We start from the raw sequence: 12655 nt of genomic DNA on the forward strand, positions 1-12655 counted from the left end.
TATTTACAATTTAACTTGGGTGGGGGTTATGTTTCCTGCCCCTGCCCCCCCCCCTTTGCCCCTGGGTGTTGTTCTGACCTTCTGCGGCGTCTGCGTGGGTTTCTGTGCGCCAGGTCGTAGGCTAGGAAGGCCGGGATGACACGTAGGATGGGGTCCATGGCTGTCCGTCGCGTACCGGTGCTCCTTCTTCGCTTCGTCCTCAATTTCCCGGCAGTTTTTGGCTGCCGTAAAAAAATGGTCCGTGCGGAGTGACGTAGGCACGAATTGTACTTGCTGGTCCGTAAAACGCTGCCTGACTCCGGATGTCACGTACGCGATGTTCCGGATCGGAATTGTGGGTATTTTTTCGCCGCACGTACTTTTGTACGAATCGTACGGAAATGGTATTTCTGTACGATTCGTACTTGCTGGTTTGTAAGGATGATTTCCCGGGTACGAGTCGTACGGAGAAAATGCTCCATACGACCATTCGTACCCGGGTTTTACAGGATCGGAATCGGCACCAAAGTAGTAATATTAAATAGCTACTCACCAAGCCCCGGGACCTCCACTCCTAGCAGGTCCTGCCCCCGGTCCAGGATATCGGACCACTGGTGCGTCAACTGGTTATGGGTGTGCCGGACACCAGAGCAGCGAAACATTGCCCTGCGCACCTTTCCCCAATGCTGCCGACACTCCCGAAGCCCGTACACGGACCCAGGCCTGCCAGGGTTAAGGGGAGGTGGCGCTGCACAAACAAACCCAGTGCGGCCACCTCCGCCTCACCGAATAAGACCCTTGGCTGCACCCCGTGTTGGCGCCATCTTCCGCAAGGAAGGCAGCCCTGGCTACGGCTACGAGCCCTGCGGCCCTTCGCCATGGTTCTGGGTAGGACAGGGGGCAGAAAAGAAAAGGTAGGAATGAAGAAAGTAAGTAAAAGAAATTTAAAAAGCAGGAAATAGAAAAAGAGTGAAAAAGTAGTGACAAATACACAAAAAGTAGAAAAAAACTCAAAATATAGAATCAGGAAAATAGAGAGATAGATAATAAATAAAAAAGATCAAAAAAAAGTTTCCAGAAACAAAGGATTGAACAGATAGAGGGAGGATTGAAAAGCAGGACCAGAACCATAGCAATAGAGTGAAAAACAAGATGGCCGCACCCATTGCGACCGCGTGGGCAAGTTTGCGCGATATTTCCCCCCCGAGCACGCAAAAAGTGTCGTGAACACATAATACGCGTTCCTGAACAGGAAATACTTATCGCGAACAGGCGGGAGCATGCAGTACGCGACCCGGAACAGGAAATAAGCATCGCGAGCATGCAATACGCGACCCAGAACAGGAAATCACCATCGCGAGCAGGCGGGACAAGTGAAAAACAAGATGTCCACGCCCATTAGCGACCGCATGGGCAAGTTAGCGATATATTTTCACGCGAGTACGCAAAAACACAACGGGTGGGACAAGCATTTCTGCGTCTTCGCGGAGATTTTGCATGCTCGCGGAGATTTGTGACAATTTCGCACAGATTTGCGTAACGCGACTATGCAAATTCCGCTCACCCCTGACTAGGTGTATATTATTTACAAGGGGATCGCGCCACCAGAACTTATTTTTTAGCGACGTTCTGGTGGCGGTATGCCCTTCTCCATATTTACAAAGTGTCGCCTAGCCACTTTGAGTAGCTTAACGCTGCCTTGTAAATATGCCCCCTTTACACACATTACTTTCAGTTAAAGGGGCGTGCAATGGGTGTTGCGGGTGGGGGGTTCCACCACAACACTCACTGCTTTTTGACGCTGCCCCAGATTTACATGGATTTGTAAATCTGAGGCAGTGTTAAAAACGAACTCCATTCACTAGCAGGTGTTAGAATGGTGCAGTGAGGATAAATACTTTTATTTCTCATTTTTTCTTTTTCTAGGTGTGCTGCACTCTGCAGCACACATAGAAAGAGCAAAACACCATTATGTGGAGGAATTTGTCCCTTTCTGCACGTAAACAATCATTAAATAGTGACGATTTACTACTTCTAGGAGTGCTGCAAAATGCAGCACACATTGTAATAACAAATCACCATGCACGATTGTTCATGTGCAGGAAGGTGTTCCTTCCTGCACATAAACAATCATTCCCTGTAACGCAGGCACCCTTTCACTTCGGTACAAGGGTGCCTGCGTTGGCGCTAGGCAGCTATTTTTAGCGCCAGCACAAGGGAAAACACAGGAGTGCCCCTTATTGTTGTAAATACGGTGCATCCCTGCATTTTAGAAATGGCGGAGCGCAGTGCTGCAAAATTTGGCACAGCTCTGCGCTCTACCATTTCCTTGTAAATATGTCCCCTAATTCATTAGAGTAGTGGAAGTGATAATTTTTGACCACCGTATATTTTCACATGAGAGTTACCCCAATAACTTAATGTGAATTTACATCATTTAATAGACAAAAATCCCACGCCGGCTGGTATTAGTTTTTCCTTCAATAGATTGAAAGCCCCCTGACAGTAAGAGACACGCGGAAAGTTACTACAACTAGCAGTGCGCGAGAAGTGATATCTTGTGTTGCTCCTCCTCCTCCACCCTTTGTGTGCCGAAGCCCCAGAGATGAAAGATCTTAAAAGAAGACTTAATGGAAGTGCCGTGAGAAGCTGCTTTTCAATAGCAGCGGGTACTGGGCCCGGATTTACAGAACGTTAACAAAGCTACACGTAGAAAGATGTATGCCACTCTCCTTCATACCGCAAGCATTCCTCCAAAGCAGCACTTAAATATACTGCATTTTTATGTGAGATTCATGTGCCACAATGCAACAATAACTACATCTCATATTTGTCTACAACGTAGTGTAACGTATCATGTTGTAAAGTGACAGCTAAAGGTGCTACCTGAAAACACAACCTGATAAAATGCCTGCTCAAGGCGTTTGGCTACACACATACATATCACACTAACATTAGAACACGTCACACAGACTTTACCTCAGGAGCACTGCACAGCACAGCAGCAAAGCCATTTAGTTGGCAACGTGATGCCACCCCAGCACTGCAGTGGAACAAAATAAATTATAGACACACAGAATGTGCACAATTAAAAACAGAATGCATCAGGCAGCCCGGCTACATCCTCACACACACAACATGGCACCAGAGCCATGGAAATGAAGCTCTCTTGCCCCAGCAGTACATACCACCACCAATGTCTAGATAATAGCTAACTGTTCATTCTCATTAAAAGAAAGGAAAGCAAAGTCCCACGGCTCACCCAGAGTCAATCACCACAGAGCTCCAACTGGAAGTGGTCCTTACTTTAAACCAATGAGTGAACATTCCATCGCCAGAGACAATTGACAAAATAACACTACGTCACAATCAGAGTGGTCAACAAGGAACCCCACAACCATGAGGTAGGGTTACCCCAGACTGCTGCAAGTGACACACAAACGACAGACGTGTGCCATACAAATGCTTGTAACATAACACAGCAAACAGTGAATGAGTCTCTTGAATGAGAACACCAGATTACTGTGGGCTGTCCTTACCTGAAACACCACCGATTAGTAAGAGAAGAAGCGGAAGTGCCATCTTGTGTACCTCTGCGAGGACAGCTTGAGGGGCCCTCGGGGAATGAAATGCCAGCCGCCTCCCCTGTCACTTTGTGTGATTCCGCCTCTATTTATTGGTGAGAGCGCTTGAGGTAGGCCCTTCGTTAGCCTATTTCGACATAAAAGAGTTCAGTGGAAGGGGTACTGTAGATTACACAGACGGGCGGCTGATGTATGAGAGGAAGTCTGACTGAGATATTTCATAACCGGAATCTCTGGGCAGCAAAGAGTGTGACCTGTAGGCGTACACTGCCCTGCGCCCTCCACAGGTCGCGAGGACACGGTGAGTGGGCAGTATGAGGTTCTGAAGTCACCATGATGCTGGCACATATATTTGAACAGTCTTACTCCTTTGCAGTGTGTGTGCGTTGGAGAATCCTTGGCACTGTCCTCACTCACTCAGTGAGTGAGCTTCTCTCTTTTGGGATTTGTGTGTTTGTGGTATCAGTGCTGCTTTATCAGGATCAGACCTCAGGCGCTGGAACTGAACCAAGCGGGCCATGTGGGGGATGCTTGCGCCAGCAGATCCCTCACTGCTTCCTGCATCCAGTGCTGTATCCCACATCTGTGTGTGTAGCGCAGAGCCCAGGGACACGCGTGTGCTGTTCCATATGAGACTAATGTAGAAAGACACAGCAACACATTGTGCGAGATGCAATCAATGCTCCTAATGGAAATGATCCACGAGTTTGATCTATTGTCAAGAAAACTTGTACTACTGACATGAATAACAGTTATTTAAAAATAGGTTTCTTTTTTTTTTTTAGAACTTTCAACTTTTGAAGCCACATGCAACGTATAATGCTGTTTAGTGATAATCTTGTGATTTTACAGTGTAACTCTAATTTCTAATTATATTTATTTTGCATCCCAAATTTTGAATTATCCCAAATTGTTGTACACTATTATTCAAGGCCAAGATATCGGACAGATAATCTATATAGGTAGAGTATGCGATTGTCACCCATAAAAAAGAAAAAATAAGAGTTTATAAACATACAAATATACAAAATATATAAACAGACAAAAGGGAGCTTGAGTTTATGTAGCTTTTAAAAAACCTCACTCTTTATGATTTAATTCCTAGCTTTAAACTTCACAAACCTCACTGCTCACACTGTAGGGCAAATGCTGTGACTTTTTCCGTCTGGGAGGAATACACAAACATCAAGAACTGCCTGAACATGGCTCCAGAGCTGGACCTGTGGAATATCCAACTCTCTCTGCAAACTTGGTGTAGGTACGGGGCAGGCAGGACATGTTCACTTCCCAAAAAGTTTAGCAACCAAGAGGTCGAACACCATTGGAGAACGAGAAAGACTTTAAGCTTCAGGTTTGGGTTCGCTGTCTGCCAACTCCCCTTGTCAGGTTTTGGAACAGGAACCTGGAGAAAGTTCTGAACACTGGTGGCTGGCTTGTACTGAGGGTGTTTGGGCGCAATATAAATAAATACATTTACTTACCTTTCTTACTTGCCATGCGGCGGTGTCTTCTCTTCTCCTGGAAGCTCCAGACCAGGAAACTGCACTGTCCAAACCTGGTGCTGCTCTAACAGCATGAGAGCAGTGCCAGGATTGGATAGAGCAGGCTCTCTCAGCGCTCCCAAGAGCACTGGAGTCCTGTGCTTGCTCTAACCCAGCTGTCTAAGGCAGCTAGGTTAGAGAAGGTAAATTGCGCATGTGTGGCTGGCAATCCCAAGATGGCTTGCCAAAGAGACTTGCACATTTTAAAGAACACAGCTCCCTGCTGCTGCCACTCAGCAGCACTGGCCCGCCCCGTCCTGACACTCCGTGATGGGTTGCTGTAAAATTAAAAAGATAATAAATACATTTTCTTTTTCAGCTCTGGGACTTGTGGGGCGATTGTCCTCTGCTCAAGTGGAGGAGCCATCCTTGGTCCTGCATCACATTAGGAAGAGCTGTGGTGCCATTACCTCGAAAGAAGGGGCTCACTGCCTGCTGGAGAGGAACATCCCTGCCTAAGAGGCCATCTACCTGGAAGAGGAGAGAATTGAGAAGCAAGGTAGGAAGATGGCGCAAGGTAGGTGGCGAACATGCCAACTATAGTCCAAAGAAGGATCAACCCTGCCAAGCCATGTGTTAAGGAGTAGTGCCCTGGTCCACCAATAGAGTGTGGGTAGTGAATTGGCTCCCTACCCAAGAAAGCAGAAGCACTTGTGAGGGCTCCTCATGAAGGGAAAATCACAACCACACAGGGCGGGGACTCCAGGCACTTTGGTCAGTCTCCCATGACCGTTTAGAAGTGCAAATGCCAGTTGGAGCGGTGCCCCCTCTCCACGGCAGTGGAGTGGCACTAGGCATAGCCTCAAGGGTCTGTGCCCAGGGAGATAAGGGAAAGATTGTGCGTGACAGCCTTAGGACAGCCTGACTGTATTGTGGACTCATTTTGTATCCTACTATGTGGCAAGGATCTGGGATTAACTCCTAATTGGAGTTCATTCCATGGTGATTCCTAATTGCATTGTTTCCTCTTGTCCTTCGTAACATATGTGTCGTCTTTAGATGTGTGTCCAAATTCCTTAAGCACACAACCTCCCTGAGTAAACCTTGCACTGCTCCACTTCCCCACCGTGATGGACAACTACTAAAGGGTGTCCTCGGTTCTCAGTTTTGTGCTCAGTAGTACTGTGAAGCTCCAGAAAACCAGTGATGAATCGTTCTCACCACTACAATCTGAGCTCAGTACCACAACAGCCCTGGGACTCCCAAAAACGTTGCTGCAATTTATTTAGAGAATTTCACTTAGGTCACAACGATAGAAATGGAAAAATGTAAATGTAAATCCAGTATTTGTAAAGCGCGAACAGCTACTCGAAGGCATCCCGGCGCTGGGGGCCATCGGGAATATTAAACAAGCTATTGACTAAGATGCACATGGTGCTGGGCTGACCTGCAGCCAGTGCCAGGGATTGAACTGTGAGCCCTAGATTCCAGCGTCAGTCATCCTGGCCGCGGCGCCACACCTCTTCCCTACGAAAAAGATCACAAAACAAAGTGCACGTCATCACTGCAAAGAGAAGTGGAAAAAAAATTGAAAAGGGAGCACGTGAGCTAGGAGTTAGCCTAACAGAGGGACAATAGTGGGGTAGAAGAGTCCGTCATGGCAGGAGGAATTGGGAGCCATACAGACTGAGAACGGACTGTTGAACCCTGGTTTGTAGTGTATGTTAGGATATTTATAGAGCACAGTTATGCAGAAGATTCTTAGCACTGAACGGTAAAGATTGTAGGTGTAAATCGGAACACTCTTACTGATGGCAAAATGAGAAGGAATTCAGATATTTCCTGAAGTGGAGTAGCACTACTTCCATGCCAACACGGGGTAGTAAGGGGTTCTAGACCTTTGTAGTTGTCATGAAGAAGGCCTATCACCTACAGCGGCTGCGTGAGAAGTAGGAAAAGATAGTAGACATTGGTGGGTGGAGCGGAGAGTGCGGCTAGGGCCCTACCAGGAGAACTTTGAGGTTAAGAAACTGGGGTATTTCTAGTAGATGGCTTTGTGGTCTATAACCTTGACCTTAAACATGACTCATCTTTCATTGGGAAGCCGGTGTAACTGCTTTAACACTCATGAGGTACGTGTATGTTTAGATAGATTGGTGATGAGCAGAGCAGTAGAACCCTGCACCAATTGAAGTTGGTGAAGAAGTGTTTACAGGGCATCTGGACAAGGTATTGGACACGGGCATTGATTCCCGCAACACTGCAGATGAAGACATTGGCAGCTAATTGCATTGACCAGCTGGAACACAAAGTTTGATTGAGAAAGGTATTTATGAACGATTGAGACCCCAAATATATGACCTTTCATGGGGACCTATGGCAATCTATCCACATTCCACCCATAACACGCAGATTTTGGTGCTCACTGCATCTTAATTCTCATGGCCTGGTAATTACTGGGCATTTTTGGGGGAATGCGGTTTTTATTGCACTAAGTATGTTTCAGATAAGATAAGAACAACAAAAGTTCAATACTGATATGTGCTGTAACATGAGCTACCACCTTTACTGAAATTATCTGGCACTTATAACGAGGGCCTTCGTATCTTAAACAAGCATTGGCAATGCCAATCGGTCTCGCCATTAGGATATCATATGTATTTAGCTATGCAGCACATTAGCGTGGGTGCCGAATCACTTTCGCTCTAGAAGTCAGGGTAAGTGCGTATCAATAAGGAAGGCGCTTTTTGAGGCAGCAGAAGCCCTCCGCAGACGTCAGGTAAAATGCAGCGTGTCGTGCTCCCCCTCCGCTAATGCTAGCATAGCTAAATATATATAACATCCTAATAGCGAGATCGATTGGCATTACCAATGCTTGTTTCTTTCCTTTTCAAACTGCCGGTTTGTATCTATAAAGTACACCATATCCCTGTTCTATGCTTATATCTGTTGATTAAGTGTTAAATAAAAAATAAAAATCTGTATAATAGATACCCCACTCTTAAAGGAAAAGCGTGTTACAGATTCAGTTCAGCAACAAATGTGACAACAATACAGAGATGTTTAAAGGCATTGGCAAAGTGGGCACTGGCCCAGGGATGCAGTGCTCCAGGGGGCCACTGATAGAGCCTGCTCGGTTCTGCAGACAGTCCTACCCTGATGACCATGAATGATTCTTAAACAGTGTGTTTAAAAATCAGTTTTCCCTTCATTTATTTTTAATGTGGATGATCTGTAGGACTCTGTAACAGAAATTTTGCCGAGAAATGTAATGCTTGTTTTTCAACACCATGCAACATCCATAAATATAAGTTTATTTTAGGTCGGAACAGGACCTTGCATTTGAGGAAAGAGGGGGCGTCACAAAGATTATTTGCAATAATATTCATGAGGTGCTGCTTTATTACGATATTGAAACCACGTCACTATCACCGAGTATTAGATGTAAACACACTTAGACTGTGGCTCTGCCCTGTCACTGACCCTGCCACAAAAGCATAAAAGGCCTGCAATTTGATCATACATTCAAAGCTCTTCTGAACGGGGCCCTCAACATCCTTAGGATGCCCCTGAAACACTATGCCAAAGCTAACCACTATTGGACCTGTGCACTGTGTTAAGAGTCCATTTAAAAGGGCTACTGGAAAGCTGAGAAATTACGAAGTGTGAATTACATATTATTGAAATACACTTAACGTGACTGTAGGCAGAATACCTCATAACTCATAACTATTATAAGCATACAGGATGGGACAAGTGGGACAAATTAATCTTTTGCTTCTGTTTCCCATATCTGTACTAGTTCCAGAGCTTCAAGACATCTGCACACATACAGCGGTCTTATGGGAAGGACAAATACGAAAAGTTAGCATATATGAACACTTATCTTTTGTATAGAACACAAGTGCCTAATCACATAACAGCCAGGCTGCAGCCATAGCAAAGGACGAAGTGCAAAACAAAAACAAACCGGCGGAACACACTAAACATATTGGATTCCCTCACAGTATCATATTATGTGTGAAAAGCCTTAACGGAGAAATAGAAGTGCAGGTACGCTGTACCAGAGTGCCTGCTTGTTTCTAAGAAGTGCAGGTACTCTCCAATTAAAAGTAGTACGTTTTTCTTGATAAATGCTGGTACTCTCCTTCTCAAAATAAAAATATGTTGGTACTCAGTACCGGCCCATTTAAAGCACTGCTTATAGGTTGCACACATTTGTAGATGCACATTTCTGATAATAGTGAAAATGCAATAATTATGTTTCAAAACAATAAGCGTCCGCTACCTTTAAACCCACAAATACCGTCAAATGCTCAAGGAAACGCCACATTATGATATTAAACTCCCAGAGCATGACGGGAATATAGGTTTTTTCTTTTTTAAATGCGTGTCAGGGCAAACACTGGGGACTGCCACGCACAAGCTGTATGTGTTCTCTTGGCCCAGTGTTGCTGGTTTGCATGCACAGGTACGATAGGCTGGGGGTAGGTGCGTGGGCAAAGCATGTGTGGTCTACTTTCATTCTGTTCATTTCTTTCTTCTCACTAGTCCAAATGATTGAGTTAATGAAGAACAGGAGAGACAGTGCTGCCCCCAAGAATACTACACTTCCGGCCCTTCTGAAAAACCTGGCGGAAGCTTGTGAATCTAAATAAATCTTACTTCAGCACGGGGATGTCCCAGCAGACCTAACACATATCAAGGCAACACCAATATTCTTTAGAATACCAACAAGCGCACTCACCATGCTGGCAGCTCCACTGCCGGAGCGGAAAGCAGCTCCTAGAAACCGGGGAAACGAGCACTAGGCAGCTGCACGCTTTGGAAGATAATAGGAAGTAGGAGGAGCACAGGAAAGTGACGCAAATAAGAAGAGGACGAAGTGACGATTCCTAAACGTACTGAGCAACATTGAAACAGAAGAAGGTCCTCAAGGAACGTCGCTCTCAGCTGTGTGTATATAACGTGGCCATCTTTGAGAACTGCAGAGGTTAAGACAATGTCTAACCGTATGTAAGGGAAAGAGAATTTGTGCTGTCAAAGTGAGGCCCCCTCATTGTCTGCACTCACTTTGAAAACAATTCTCAATTTCAGTAATTTTCCTAGCACAAAGAAAGCGATAATCTTTCAATGCGTAGCATATTTTAAAATTACTATTCTCTTCTGAAATGCCAATTACAAAATATATAATATGCTTCTAGAACGTACTAGTTATTGTACCCTTTGGACGTCTACTTAACTGTTCAATCAGCTCTGATTTAGCCTTGTGCTCTGAACTGCGGGCACACATATATTATTAGGGTGTAGCAGGACAGTAATTTAATTCGAATAAATGTACTATGAACGGAACGGAGAGAACTACACAACGATCCCATAAACAACCAGTTGGAGTGGCGACAATATGGAAGTTAAGTCCCCAAGGGCGAGAACTGAAATTAAACAAGCATTTGCAATGCAAGAGTACTCGCATTTACACGAGACATCTTGAATTACAAACGGGAGTGCGTGAGAGCGAGTGGGCGGGCATGATTAAGGGACGAACAACAGGAGTGAGAGGGGGCGGGAGAGAAGGCATGGACAGCGGGAGGGGAGGCAGGACACAAAGTAGTACTCAGGAAATATGCAGTAAAGGGGCCAATAGCCATGGAAGGAGACATGGACGTCATAAGGCGGGACTAGGAGCCTTTAAACCAATCAGCAGGGAGCATTTAGAAACAACAAAGCCACAAGCCAATGAAAAAGTGGGCAGAGGAGTGGGCGGGGCTTCCCTCACCTATAATGTATACTGCATGCCTCGCAAAGCGAGCAGCGCATGTGCTGCACCGCTAGACGAGACCTAAAAATGGATAAAGAGTGGATGAGGCAGGTAATGATTGAAGGCACAACTGAAATATCTGAGAAAATATAGTAAGAAAAGATTGAAAGAGAACACCAAGATATCATGCTATGTGGATCGAAGCTTTGAGTATGGGAAGCTGAATGAAAGCAGAGGGTTCAGAGGAAATAAATAAGAGAATCCTATTTTTAATAACATTGACCTGCAGTGAGTGAGACAATAAAATGTTATATGTATATTAGGTTTCTCCAATAGGTACCTTGTTAGCTCTCCAGCATCTTGTCCTTTGAAAGGAAGGGGGAATTAGCACTGTCCTGTCTTAGTCTCTTTGTTGCAGAGATTTTCAGCACAGCGAGAGCAGGGTGACTTCGACCACTTCGGGCAGTAGAGCGGCCTTCACCACTCAAGGACTCACATGTCTCATAGATGTGGTTGGTGCTGTCACAGTAGCGGTAGCCGGGCACATATCAAAGGTGCCAAGGGCTTTCCAGAAATGACGCTAAAGCAAAGGTCTGCATCAGCATCCAGCCTAGAGGACTCTGGTCATGGGTTGAAATGCAAGGAGCAACGGAAGGGTTCATGCTGGTTGCAGACTTTGGACATTGTAGTGGACGAGTCACATGTCATGACTGCACAGTGATGTCATGAAAAGTAAGAGGCCATAAGCAGATGGCTACTTTTCTCTCTAATAATGGGTCACTGTTGCACTTTTTTGTAGATCAGGGAGGGGTTTGCTCACTGTGCTCTGATGACCCTTGGTAGGACTGGGAAGCAGGTACAAATATCCAGTCTCGCAGCCTTCACGAGGTGAAGGTCCATGCAGTACTACGATGCATGGGTGAATCTGTGGTCAGCGGCTGAACTGAGGCAGTGTCTCCATTCACTTGTTTAGACGGCAGCAGAAGCACCTCCTTTGCTCAGGCCTGGGGCATATTCCCTGCTCTTTCAGCAGAGGCACTAAGAGATCACACCTCTATTCAGTTGTACAGTGAAAAGCCTGACACAACAGCTCTTCCAAGTCAGAAGGTGAAGTCTGAGCCTTAGTTTATATTCAGAAGCAGTGGCAGTTGGACCAAGTCAAGTACCCTTTCAGGGTTAAAGTTATGCCTAAAGTTTTCAAGGACACCAATCATGCCAAGGTCCATCTTCCTGTAGGTGATGCACAGTTCCATGGCAACCAGCTCACAAAGAGCTACTGTCACTCTGATGGTACATCTCCATCAATGTCCACTTGTTTTTATAGACTGGGACCAAATGACCTCTGGCGAGTCTGGGACAGTTTCTGGGCGCTTGCTTCTCCAGCACCTCAAAACATAAGATGAGTGGGCGTGCCAGGGGGGCTCCGGGTAATTAACCTAGTATTTCATATTTGTAGGTGTGTTGCTTTGGCTGAGGCCTTGACTAAAGTCCTCTGTTGGGGTGTTGTGCCTCGCTGGGCACCAGCTGGCCTGCTCCATAGAAGGTGAATATAAAAAAGCCCTCCTGCTGCACCACCACACCCAACAGATGCCCCGCCACCGCCGGAGCAAAGTCACCGAAGACCAGCTATCCACCACCCTTTGCCCAAAAACCACCTAGACAACAACGCACACAACAGCAAAGAGCTCTTCAACATCGTGAAGGAACTCTCCAACACCAACGATATCCCACCTTCGCAAGACCTGTGCGACTTACTGGCCACCTTCTTCCACTGCAAGATCGCAGACATCCACGACAGCTTCAACGCCACGACCGCCCCAGCCACCACTGAGAACCCCGCCCCTGCCCCCACG

The 12655-nt window shown here is 46.0% G+C and overlaps 1 long non-coding RNA gene across 1 annotated transcript in view; it reads right to left on the reverse strand.

Moving 5' to 3' along the window:
- LOC146871176 (uncharacterized) overlaps nt 1–9909 on the reverse strand; it is a 38382-nt gene extending 28473 nt beyond the window's left edge. The window contains exon 1 of the long non-coding RNA XR_014980728.1: nt 9792–9909. This is a non-coding gene — a long non-coding RNA (uncharacterized LOC146871176). The remainder of the gene's footprint in view (nt 1–9791) is intronic.
- Between the last annotated feature and the right edge of the window lie 2746 nt (nt 9910–12655).

Source organism: Triturus cristatus, chromosome 1_1 (assembly GCF_964204655.1).
Source record: "Triturus cristatus chromosome 1_1, aTriCri1.1, whole genome shotgun sequence".
NCBI classification, from domain to species: Eukaryota; Metazoa; Chordata; class Amphibia; order Caudata; family Salamandridae; genus Triturus; species Triturus cristatus.